Genomic DNA, 13,719 nt, shown 5'->3' on the forward strand with positions numbered 1-13,719 from the left:
TAAAGAATAATAATAAAACTAAAACCAAGATACCATACCTAGGTGAAAAAAATTGCACATTGCCGGTACTTTAGAATTCTGATAGGTCCCTCCTCCCTCCGGCACCCTCCTCCCTCTCAGACATAATCACAGGAATCCCAAATTTTGTGATAATCATTCTGCTGCTTTTCTTTATAGTTTTACTGCCTACCATATTTCATTGAACTTAAGCTCCCCAAATTGTGAGATGTATCATTATTTCACATCTAAGATAGAGTACTGCTAATATAATTGTAAGACACCACTGGCTATAAGATGCATCCCAATTTTGGAGAGATTAAAATGTCAAAAAAAAAGTATGTCTTAGAATGAACAAAATATGACCTGCATTCACCCTAAACTGTGTTTTCAGTTTTGCCTGTTTCTGAGCTTTACATAAATGGAATCCTACTGTATGAAGTCTTCTGTGATTGCTTCTAATGTCCACAGTATGTTTTTGAGACTCCCACGTATATGAATGTGACAGTGGTTTGTTCCTTTTCATTGCTGCAGACTGTACCACTGTAGGACTCTGCCACACTTTATATGTTACTGTAATTGGGCATTTGGGTTGTTTCTACTTTTAGTGATTTGAACTATGTTTTTATGCACATTCTTATACATGTCTTCTGATGCACACAAGTCTATTCTGGGTATATACATAAGAATATCAGATTCACAGAACATATGCATGTTTAAATTTACTATGGAATGTCAAAATAGTTTCCAAAGTGATTATATCAATATAAGTTCTCTATTTTAATGTAAAAAAATTTTCAGTGACTTTCTCCATTAGAATGGAACACATTTTGCATCTTGTTTAAGAAATCCTTCCCTTTTTTAAGGTCATAGGGATGTGTTCCTATATTGTTCTCTGGAATTTTATAGTTGTGTTTTTCACCTGAGTTAGGAAGTGCTCCTTAACTCCTATTCTATTTCAGTAATATTGGAAAAATCTCTTTGCTTGAAAGTTTTTATATAACTCACCTAAAAAACTGGCTAGGCCTTGTATTTCTCCTGTCAGATGGTTTTAAACTATTAATACATTTTCTTTTAGGGATAAAGATATTCAGGTTTTCTATTTATTCTTTAGTAGGTGTTGTTAATTTGTATTTTACTAGGAATTTCTTCATTTTGTCTCTAAGTTTCCAAATTTACTAGCATTTGCTAGCATCATAATATTTTATTATCTAAATTGTGATGATCTGTACTCATCTTTTTTGATAAATCTGTTAGAGATTTATGAAAGAATAATTGCTGGTTTTGTTGATCCTGTATATACTATATTTTTCATTTCATTAATTTCTACTCATATCTTTTGTTTTTTCTCTCTACTTTCTGTAGGTTTATTCTGATGTTCTTTTTAATAAACTCTTCAATTAGGTGCTTAGCTTAGAAATTCTCAGCCTTTCGTCTTTTCTAAGTATATAAATTTCCTGTTAATTCTATCTTAGTGAAATCCCATAGTTTTTGGTATATTGTATTTTCATCTTCTTTCAGTTCCATTATATTTATTATCTAATTTCTACAATTATTTTTAAAACTTATTGTTTACAAACATGTTGAGTTCTCTAGTTATATTTTTATTACTGATTTCTCACTGACTTGCAATTATAATCCTAGAAAATGATCTGAAAGACCTCAATCTCTTGACATTCATTGAGTCCAGCTTTTTAGCCTAGCAAATGCTTCACTGTTCTATGAAGAAGGCATGCAAGTTTAGATGAAATGTTTAATAAATGTCAGTTAGATCATATACTGCTCAAATTTTTTTTATTTTACAGATTTTTATGCTGCATTTTCCAACATTGACTAAAAGAGTTGTTTTAAAATCTACCATTATTATCATGTATTTTTCAATTTCACCTTACAGTTTCATCAGATTTGTCATTAATGTACTTTGAGATTATATTATTAGGGGCATATAGGTTTAGAATTTTTATATCTTCTCAGTTAATTAAAGCTTTTATCATTATAAAGTGACCTTTTTTAAACTCTTGTAAACATTTTCTCTAAATACTGATTTTGCCTGATATTTAAATAGTAACATCACTTTATTTTAGTTAGTAGTTGCCTAAGATATCTTTTTCCATATTTCAACTTTCAATCCGTGTCTTTATGTTATTGATAACTATGTTTTTTGTAAATGGCTAATTAAAAAAACAAAATCCTATCTGACAGTTGAGGTCTTTTGACCCTATCTTTAGTCTATTTATATTTATTCTGATCAGTAATATTTTTGGATTCATTGCTACTCTCTTATTATTGACTTTCTATTTGACCTATTTTAGAAATCTTCCTATGCCTCCCACCCTATCTTCCTGACATTTTTTAAATTAAGAAGTTTTTATTTTTCCCCCCATTCCTTTTTCCTCTCACTGGTTTGGCAAGTCCATACCCTATCTTTGTTTCTTTAATTATTACCAAGGGTATCTACATATATAGAAACTAAATTCTATAGAGTAAAGTCAAAAGTTAATCAATACCTTTATTCTCCTTTCTAATAAGGACCCTGGATGGCTTTGGCTCCTTTTACTCTCTGCCCACATTACCTGCTGTTGTCCTCCGGGATTTGGGTTCCAGCCTGTTTGCCATCCCACTACACACACACATAAATAAGATAGATGTTTTACCACTATTAACTTATACAATTTTATTTTTTATCTTATTCACTTATTTGCCACTATCTTCACTCTCTACTCTTTCCTGCATCTCAGACCTTCTATTAAGAAGCATTTTCCTTCCTCCTGGAGTATGTGTTCTAGCATTTCCTACAGTGACAGTATGCCAGAGTAAAGGGCTTTTATTTCTCTGAAACTGTCCTTATTAACCTTAATTCTTGAAAGATAGTTTTAACTTTAGGTTCACACAATTTTTCTCAGTACACTGAAGATTTTTTTTTTCACTGTCTTTTGGCTTCCTTTGTTGCTATTTACAAGTCAGTCATTAGGCTATTTGTTGTTTCTTTGCAGAGTATCTGCCTTTTCTTTCTAGCTGCTTTTAATGTCCTTTTTCTTGCTGTCTCTGTCTCTTTTTCTCTTTTTCTTGAGATTTGTTAGGTTTCCTGAATCTGAGAAATTATTTCCAGCAATTCTGGGAAATTATCAGCACTTAACTCTGAATATGTGTCTTCCCCATTCTCCTAATATTTCATTACAGAAGGAAATCCAAAGATGTATCGTAACCTCTTATCATTCTACCCTTATATCTCTTAACTTCTCTTTTTATAATTTGCTGCTTTTTGTCTTTCAGAACTATATTCTCAATAATTTCTTTAGATCTATCCCCCAGTTGACTAATTCTCTCTTCAGCTGTACCTAATCTAACGTTCAATATGTCCATTGAATGTTAAATTTCTCATGTTTCAGTTCTTATTTTTAGGAAGTCTATTTGGTTATTTCTCAAACCTGCCTGTTGTTTTGCTCTTTAAGGTTTCTTATTTCTGCTCTTGCTTTTCAGCTTCTTTTTTATTTGTTTAAACATAATTGTTTTATATTCCATGTCTGAAAATTCTAATATCTGAAATCTTTGATGGATTGTTTCTACTGTCTATTTTTTGTTTGTTTTTTTATTGATTGTCAATAGTAGTGCTTATTTCTTTGTGCGTTTGTAAATTTTTAATATGAACTATTTATTTTCCTTAAAACTTTATCTATGGGAATTTGTTTGAGGTCTGCCTTAAAGTTGAGGTACCTAAAAGGGTTTTCTTTTAATTCTGCCAGTTACCCAAGAGCATAACAAATCAAGACCATTTAAATTAAATTTTATGTTTGTGGTTTTTCAGCCCAACAGGTAGATGAATCCAGACAGGAAAAAATTTGAGGCCACCTTGTAGTTACAAATCCTTGGAGACTTTTTTTCCCTCTACCCAGTGCCAAAGTCAAGGTAAGCAAATTGCCTTCTTAATGATGCACTTATTCTTCATTCACCCTTATTCTGAGAATATGGGCAGCTGAGCCAAATTTACGCAAGGGAATCCTACTAGATTCCCCACCTTGGGCAGGCTATGGATAATAGACTGATACAGCTACCAATGGAAAGCTCCAGATCTCTAGAGTTCAGTAAACCCCTCAGGGCAAAAGCCAGCTTTGCTTTTCACTCATCTACCGGGGTTCTTACTATTATTTCATTTTTGGAGTTTGTGGATTTCTTACTTTCCTTCTACCTGAGGGATGTATTTATAAAGGCTTTAGAATATAGATGTCCAGCCCAGCATTTTAGCTTTCAGTTGAGAGCTCTTTCAGTTTAGTATGGCTTAATCCGCTCTACTGCGGGGTAAATAGCCTGACCCAAGCCAGCCAGAAACTTCATTGACACATAATCTCTGCCCCACCTATATGCCAAACCAAACGCCACTTCTCAGTTCTCATTCTACACAGCTTCTCAGAAACATCCAGCCGTTGACCTCCCTGCATCACGCTTCTCTGGGCCCCTGTGACATCACTTTCTGCTCCTCCAGCTCCTTCACAGTCTCCTTTATGACTCCTTCTCTGCTACCCCTAAATGTTGTCACTCCTCCCTCAAAGGCTTGGTCCTGGGCCCTCTTCTTTTCAGGCTCTACATACTCAGCCTAGCAATTTTGCCCACTCCTTTGGTTCCAAATTCCATCCATAATCCAAGGGTGCTCAACGGCATAGTTCCCGCCCGGCCAGGTAGTTTCTGCGGAACAACTTCACCTGATGTTTCCCCGGCAGTTCCAACTTCACAAGGGTCAACCTTTTCCCCAAAGGTGAGCACCCTGAATTTGCTCAGGCAGAATCACGTAATTCTTATAGAAAACTCCTCAAGCTGACGCTCTATGGGCCATTAGTAGATTTATACATAAAGGCTGCATTTCTAATTTCCCCCCAGTTGTACAAAGGGAGGACTTTTATTAGAAAAGAAGACCACCTTCTCCACGGCCCCACATCAGCACAGAGTGAGGACAGAAAGGAAAGAAACAGATTGGTTAAATGGGGGCAGGGGGAAGGGCAAATAAAATGAAAGGAAAACTAAAAAACATTTTAAAATGAAAAATAGGGTGGCGAATAGAGCCTAAAAATAATTTTTTAAAAGTCAAATATAGCAGATAATGTCTTTGCTCTCATGAAGGTCTGCGAATGTGCTGCAGGCAGTGCTGACAATGCCAATGATTGAGCTGATGCAGGAGGGAAAAAAGGAAAAGAAAATCAAATATGAACTGTGATTTTATGGTATCTCTGTAACCTGAGCAAGGCCCAGGGACATCACTAAGAGTCTGTGTGAGGAGGTGGAGAGAGCCCGTGTGCACTGCGACGTGCCGTTCAGACCCCTCTGGATGGAGTGAAGGAATGAGGACTTATTTCCCCGTGTGGCCCGCAGCTGTCGACCCTCTTGGCGGATGGCTTTGGTAGAAGGAAACTGCCTCACCCGAGGTTACTTCCTTTCCAGAGGCAGCCCAGACCCAAGGATTGATCCCTGTGGGTGTGTAAGGCCTGGCCCTTCACCCAAGCCAGCTGCAGCACAGCTGCTGCCTCGGCCCAGCCCTGCTTCCTCCCCTGCCTTCGTAGGTGTGGCTTTTCGGGGAACTCCCTACTAAACATCGTGCTGCTCATCCCACCGCAGAGCTGCTGTCCGGGGGTTCCACCCATGACACCGTGGACAGTCCACAGGCATCCCTTTGAGACCGGCTCTGCCACTTAGAGCTTGGTGATCTTGGGCGAGTCCCTTCATTTCTCAAAATGCTTTTCTTCACCTGGATATCCGGCAGGATTACAAGTATTGGCTGCCCCATCTAGAATCAGTCAGACAGCCCTGGGCTGGAATTCCTGCTCTGCCACTTGCTAGCCAGTAACTTACTAAACTTGGCAAGACCTCGGCTTCCTTGTCTATAGTGTGGGTAGAGATGATGTCTTTCATCCCATTGTACCCCCAGTGTGTGCACACAGCCAACAGCCAACAACCCTTCAGTGGCGGAACAAATGACATTTCCAGCACGCTGCACACCAAAGCCCAGAAATTTTGGTTTAAGCATTTGCTGGAACAAATATTCCTAATTGCTTTAGAGCTTAAAGCATCTTCACATGGTGTCTGATGTCACAGGGATTCCTTTGCCTCTATGTACCTCTCAGAATTTGGGTGCTCTTTCAGTTTTTCAGATCATGTTACTCATCTGCTCACATCCTCCAGTCACTGCCCTTCTCATTCATACTAAAATCCCAAGGCCCTGGATGACCGGGGGCCCTGGCCTCTCCAAACCCACTTCTCGTCCTTTCTCTTGCTTGTCTCCAGTCTTGCTGCCTTCCTCGCTCTTCTGACACCACTCCAAGCATGACTCCCCCTAAGGGTTGTTGTATTTGCTGCCACTCCCTCTCGAGACCCTCCCTGATGTCTGTATGTCTCTATAGTATCGCTGGCCCCTGACCCCTCCCCACCCCAATCGTGACAGGCTCTACCCCCCTTCTCTGTATTCTTCCTCTCCACAGCACTTAGCACCACCTGGACCATATAGCCGTCTAGCTATCATCTGTCTCCCACCACAGTGAAAGCCCCATGAAAAAGGACTTCATTTGTATTTTGAGGGATGTATCTTTAGAGCCTGGCACATAGTAAGTACACAGCAAACGTGTCGAATGAAAATGTTTGCAAAACTCCTTCAAAAACTATCATTTTAGATCTCCAATTTCTTGGACCTTCACATGTGCATATTATTTCTTTCTTTAAGGCAATAAGATCATAGAATTTTCAAGCTTGAAGAGACAGTAAAGGTCTCTAATTTTTTTTTTTTTTTAATTTAGAATGGTAAAAATGAGGTCTGTAGAGATGGAACAGCTGCCTTAGGTTTTACAGTCAGTGGAGGCTCTAGGCCAGTTCTCTTTCCACCAAACCACAAACTCTAAGGTAGTTTGCAATTGAAAGTCTGAAATTCTTTTCCTTTCAGAAGCCCTGAAACTTCTAAAATGCAAACCTAGGAAATGTAGGAAGGGAAGTCTAGCTCAGCCTGTGGCTGGTCACATATGTTTGGTGGCTCTTCCCCACCTGTCCCCTCTGCTCTGACCGGCTCCCCCACCCACGGGCTCTCGCATGGCTGCCAGGACAACAGCAGCTGTGGGACCCCTCGTGGGACACAGGGACTCACTTTGTCTTTTCTCCGCACCCTCAAAGAGAATTAAAAGAGTCCTCTCATTTCTTTTCTCTGAATTCAGAACATATTGGTAGATTTAAAAGAACATGGATGAATTAGGAAAGTCAGCCCTGATTGCCACAGAAAAGATCTGGTGATCAAGTGGGCCAGCTCTTCATTCCATAGAGGAGGCCGAGGTCACAAGAGGGGAGAGGAAATGCTTGTCAAATCAGTGGCGTCTGGAACTGAACTCCTGCTTTCCCCTCTCCAAGCCGCCCTGGCCAGGGGCCCAGGAGTTAAGTTTGAGCCTTTCTGCCCTTCACCCAGCACATTCAACCCACCGGCACCTCCCCAGGGCTCTCCTTTCCCAAGGTGGCCCAAGTACGGCTCCTCCCACCTTGCGAGCCAGCCCAGCCCAGGCCAGCCTGTCACCCTTTCCCTTCCAGACTTCCCACTCTTGCCACCCACCCCGCCCACCCCAGGCCCTCACATACAAGGGCCAGAGTGGTCTGCAACATGCAAACCAAATCATGCTTATTTTCCCCTGCTCTCCTCCTTCTAATAGCATTTCATCACTCTCAGAAAAAATTCGAAACTCCCTGCCATGGCCCACAGGGGCTATGTGATCTGACTCCGCCGTTCTCTCTTCCCTCACCCACTGCCACTCCCCTTCACTCCATTCCAGCCACACCGCCTGGCTTCCTTGCTTTGTTTCAAACACCCACGCTCATTCCTGCCCAGGGCTTTGTAACTGTTTGCCCCTCTGCTCAGAAATCCCTTGCCCCATATGCTGACATGTCCTACTCCCCACTGACCAGCTGGCTCCTCCCTAATCCAGCTAGTCCCCTGTCACTCTGCCCCTTACCCTACTCTACCTTCCCCATCATGGCTTGCCTGTTCCCCTAATAGAATATAAACTCCATGCAGGTAGAGAGTTTGTTTTGTTCACTGTTGTATCTCCTACACCGGAAACAATGCCCAGTGCATAGTGAGGTGCTCAACGAATATTTGTTAAGTGGATAATTGGATGAATGAATGAATGAATGATTTTGCTCCATGGCATGTATCTGCTTTGTGGCAAGGCCTGGACTTGAACCCAGGTTTTGTAATTCTCAGGCCAGGTGCTTTACTCTACAAAGTAACATTTTGAGGGGTTGAAGAATCACACATCTTTAGTTGTAGAGAAAGAAAAATTACCTCTGGCTCCAGAAGCCTGTTTTCCGGGAAGAGACCTGGCTCTTCTCAGTGTGCAGAGCACAAGCTCGATGCAGCAGAGCCTAAGAATGCACACTCATGCTGCAGAGGGGCGGGCCCTGCTTCTCAGCTCTGGGCAGCCCGGACCACTGCAGGTACCGATGCGCAGTTGCTGTAGCAGGCGTTTCCTGGATCCAGCTGGCTTAACGGGGCCCCAACATGCAATTTGTGGACTGTGAGATACACACACACACACACACACACACACTTTGCATTTAAACAAAGCACATCACAAAGGAGTTCAGGCCTTCACCCTCCCTTCCTGCCAAGCGTGGGGACAAACAGTAGTGGTCTTGGCAGAAGGTCTCTGTCCCGTTCTCTTTGTCTCTGAACTAGACCATTCATTTCCTCTCATTCAATCAGCTTTATTTTTGGCTGTGTGACTTTCTTTTGTGAGTTTATATCTTATGTTCTCAGACTTTGTAGCCTCTGAATCTTCTGTCAGGACCCAGCCCATGAATGCCCAAATACAAAGGACCAAGTGAGCAAGCTCTCCATGCGAGAAAGCCACCGTAAATGAAAAGAACACTTTCACAACCTAATGAAGCACTCTTGCTTATAACATAAAATGTGACCTCCCTCTTCAGGGCACAGAGGGATATTAGGATATCGGGTTGAGCACCCAACACATTGGGGTGCTCACTAAGGAGTACCCCAACATGTGGTTTCAGGCCTGACAGATAAGGCGAGCAAGGAAGGCAGCCCCGGAGAGGGGAAAGTACCGGTGTGGGTCACTTGGCCGACTTGGGGCACAAAGGGAGCCGCCGAGCCTGAGCGCCTGTCCCCTCCTGCTCAGCACAGCCCCTCCATCTGGGGCCGCTCCTCCTCCTGTCTGCCCTGCCCTCTCCTCTCCTGCCCCCCTCCAAGATGTTCTCTGCCCCAGAGAGGTCCGGGGACGGCCATTTGTGCCATGTGCCCTTTGTGACCAGGACACGGGCTCTCGCAGGAATGAGGCGAACCAGAGAGAGGGGAGCCGGCGCCCACCCCACTCGGCAGGGCGTCTCGGCGGGAAGCGGACTGGCTGTGGCCCGAGGGGACACACCGGGGACGGGGGCGGGCGGGGTGGCCGCGGCGCGCGCCGTGGCGCGGAAGCAGCAGCAGGGGGCGCTCGCGGCTCCTCGCTGCGCCGAGCTCCGAAATGGCTGGGAAATTCCGCGGGCGGAGCGCAGAGCCCGCGGCAGGGAGCAGGCCGGGACACTGCGGGCCTCGGGCGCCGCAGCCCGGTGGCCGCGTCCCGGCGCAGCTCGCGGGCGCTCGGCCAGGCCGCCCCCGCCCGCGCCGGCCCTCTGTGGGGGCGGAGGACGCGCTGACCGCGGCCCCCACCCGAGCTCTGCATCCTTGGGGTGACCCGCAGCCCACCCAGTGCCCAGAAAGGCGGTTCTGACCCACAGGCTCGGCAGTGCTCCCTGGGGTCCCTCTTTTCAGTGGGGGGGTGTTTACTGCAGGGGGTGGGGGGGCACAGCCATCCCAGCACAGCGACTGACTCATCCGGCCACGTCTGCGCCGCGGCGGAGCGCTCAGCACCCCCCTGCAGGATCGGGGGGCTGCGGCAGACGGAAGAAAGCTGCCGTGCTCTCTCGGACTCCTGTTCCTTAGATAACGGCCATGAGGGAAGAAAAGGCGAAAGTTGAAGCCTATCCCCCCCATCCCCCTCCCCCGCCCCGTCTTGGTAGGAGGGTCGAGAAGAGAAGAGGTGGGTGGGTGAGAATGTTTCAGGAAAGGAAAGGACGCCAGAATTTGCAGATACTTCCTATGTGCCTGGCACAGATCTTGGGCGCTTCATCTCATTTAATCCTCTCAACAACCCTTTGAGGTAGGCAGGCATCCTAAACCCATTTTGCCCATGAGCATTTGGAGGCTCACGGAGAAGGAAGAACTGCTCAAGGTCACTGGCTGGATGTGGGCAGGGCCGTGTTCTCTGTGCATTTGTCATAATGAATTCCTCACAGTGAAGGTGACGTGGAGTCCAAGCAGGCGAGGACCCGAGTTCCAAGTGGAAACGTCAATCCGTCCTGCTGGGCCCTGCAGCGAAATGAGCCTGGCAGGAACCAACAGAGCGGGGGCTGGGCAGGGAGGGACCCCCGGGACACTCTCTGTGGGTGCTGTTCCCTGCCCTTGACAGAGCGGACACTCCCCACATCAACATGGGTCAAGGTCCTCATGGGTCAAGGAAGGGGCAATGGATGGAGCTCATGGGGTGATGCATGGGACAGAAAGACAGTCTTAGAATTGCCCTGGGCTAAAATTTTCTAGTTGTACCTTTGAACCCTGTAAAAATCCTCAAAAATCACTTTCTCAAAAGTTAATCATTCACTCTTTCCACAGGCCAGATGACCTTTGTGATGTGATTGGGGTTTTGTTTGCTTTTCTTAAAAGTCCTGGAGTTTGTCATTGGACCAGTGTCCTTCAGGTGAGAAAGAAAGGAATTTGGTGTCCAGTAAAAGAAAAGGAATTTGTTTTCTTTTGCCCTCCATCTCCCAGGAGTTTGGAAACATTTTCTCAGTGAGAGGTTATGAATTGAGGATTGAAAACAAGTTGCTCTGCAACAGCTGTGGCCCTTGTGGAGTGCTATATACAGGAGACCGTAGGAGAAAATAACATACCAAAACCAAAAACCAAATAAAACCCCAGCCACCATCCATCCTGCACCTGACTCCTTAGGCCCCTGCTCTCATCTGGGTGGCAGCTAAGTTTACTAACAGAGAGGATTATCTTTATTCATTAATACAGCACCCTAATCAACTTTGCACTTAGAGAGATGCAAGTTAGGGGTTTTTCTATTTTAATATTTCAATCACCTAAGTTAATTGACCTCCTATAAGAATTAGAGAGGGCAAATCAGCTTTGTGAACTTCGGCAAGTCACTCAACCTCTTTAGGCCTCGGATTTCCCTTCTATACAGACGTAGAGCGATGAACTCCAAGGTCCCTTCTGCAGCCAGTGCTCTGTAGTCTATAGCCCTATAGGCTGCCTTAAAAGGCTGCCCAGCTCGGTTGCATTGACTATTTTTGTCTCAGTGATTGGAAGGGCTTGTCGGGCCACACCTATCTCTCTGACATTCTGACAGCTGGCTGGATGTCTTCACTAGGCACCCCACTGGGCATTTAAGGTGCACCAACCAAACACAGCATCCCTCCCTTCTTCTCCTCTTCTCTGCCTAACTCCTTGGACTTCCCTTCTCTCTTCCAGGCACCTGAGTGGGGAACGTCAATTTCTTCTTTGATGTCTGTCTGGGTTACAGCCTCCACATTCAGGCAGTTCCGAGACTTAACATTCTGGCTGTGGTGTACCCTTGTTCTTCCTAGTCCTGCAGCCTCCACCCAGTTCAGAGCCTTGCCCCCTCTCACTAGGGCCCTTGTTAGCATGCCCAACACGTCCTGCAGCCTGCCCTCCTTTCACTCCCCGCTCTGACACACTTGACATGACACTGCAGCTCCATTGCACGCATCCACAGCACTGGCCAACCTCTCCCCTTACTGCAGAAGCTTGAATGGTTTTCTTTTGCCAGCTGATCAAACACTTGCCATTAGGGGCTTCCATGATGTAGCCCCGACCTAAATTCCCTCCCCCACACCCCCTACACTTCAGCCAAACTCAGTGTCCCTCATACACAGCCAGCTTTTCTCATCCGTCTCCTCACTCTTCGTGTTCTGTCTGTAACATGCACAGCTCCCAAACCTGCCTATAAAAACCACTTCTTCATCAAGGCCCAGCTCAAATGCTACTTTTTCCAGGAGGCCCCCACTAAGGATCAATTTGTCATTTATTTATTCAGCCAACAAATATTTGTTGAGCACCAACTATATGCCAGGTTCTGTGCCAGGCCCTGGGAATTCAATCTGAATAAGAGGGATGAGTTCCTACTCACGGGGAGTTTGCTGGTGGTGGGTAGCAAAACAGAATACAGCAAACCAATGGGTAAAAGACAGATCCCGGTCAGTGCAGTGGAGGAGCTCTTGGATTCGCTGGCCTTTATTACAGTCTACTTGTAATGTGTCTTTTTGCAATCAAGCACTACCTTGTAAACCCTCTGAGGGAAGAATCTGAGTCTCATTTATCTCTGTAATTTCAGTGTCTAACATCATCACATCTGGGCAGTAGCCCCTAGGTGTGTGTTTGTGGAAGAAAGGGAGAGAGGGAGGGAAGGAAAGGGTTTGGAAAACATTTGAACAAATACTCCAGGCCAGTAGTGGAGCACCTATTAATATCTTTACTTGTCTGAGCATGGCGGCTCATGCTTGTAATTCCAGCTCTTTTGGAGGCTGAGGCAGTAGGATTGCTTGAGGCCAGGAGTTCAAGACCAGCCGGGGCAACATAGCAAGACCCCACCTCTACAAAAAATATAAAAAATTAGTTAGGTATGGCGGTGCATGCCTGTAGTTCCAGCTACTTGGGAGGCTGAGGCAGGAGGATTGCTTGAGCCCAGGAGTTCAAGGCTGCAATGAGCTATGATCATACCACTACACTCTAGTCTGGGCAACAGAGTAAGAGGCCCCATCCTCAAAAAAATAAAATAAAATAAAATAAATATATTTTAAAAATTTTGTTAAATTCAGAGTTAAAATAGAAGGCAATTCTCATTTTGCATTTGCCAACTCTGCAATCCCTAGAGGTGTCTTTCAGTGTGAGAACCTCACTCAAAATAGGAGAGGCAACGTAGCATAGAGGAAGGGCACAGATCTGGGACTTAGTTCCTGCTCCACCACACAATTGTTGAGAGGTTTTCAGCAAGTTCCTGAATCTCTCTGAGCCTTAATGTCCTTATCTGTAAGATGGATCATAAAACCTGCGTCACACATTTGGAAAACCAAATGAGATAGCTTGTGAGAAATTAAGCACCTTATAATCATGAAATTGATTCAGGATTTTCCTACATCCTTGTATTAGCTTTGTTTGGAGGACACTAAAGTGGGCTATCTGCCCCCCAAAGCAAAAACCCTTTAGATATAGGGATATTTAAAAATATTATTTCTGGCTGGGCACGGTGGCTCACGCCTGTAATCCTAGCACTCTGGGAGGCCAAGGCGGGTGGATCGTTTGAGCTCAGGAGTTCGAGACCAGCCTGAGCAAGAGCAAGACCTCATCTCTACTAAAAATAGAAAGAAATTATCTGGACAGCTAAAAATATATATAGAAAAAATTAGCCGGGCTTGGTGGTGCATGCCTGTAGTCTCAGCTACTCGGGAGGCTGTGGCAGGAGGATCGCTTGAGCTCAGGAGTTTGAGGTTGCTGTGAGCTAGGCTGACGCCATGGCATGGCACTCTAGCCTGGGCACCAGAGTGAGACTCTGCCTCAAAAAAAAAAATATATATATAATTTCTAAATCTACCTTTCTGGATTCTTAAGGGAGAAAGAATTCTGGGTTC

General features: G+C 44.8%; 1 non-coding gene across 1 annotated transcript; it reads left to right on the plus strand.

Annotated features, from left to right (window-relative positions):
* Nucleotides 1-5,081: 5,081 nt before the first annotated feature.
* Nucleotides 5,082-5,168, plus strand: LOC123636260. Its single transcript, XR_006734452.1, has one exon. It is a non-coding gene; the product is annotated as a small nucleolar RNA SNORD35 (small nucleolar RNA).
* The last annotated feature ends 8,551 nt before the right edge of the window (nt 5,169-13,719 follow it).

Source organism: Lemur catta, chromosome 3, assembly GCF_020740605.2.
Source record: "Lemur catta isolate mLemCat1 chromosome 3, mLemCat1.pri, whole genome shotgun sequence".
Taxonomy (NCBI): Eukaryota; Metazoa; Chordata; class Mammalia; order Primates; family Lemuridae; genus Lemur; species Lemur catta.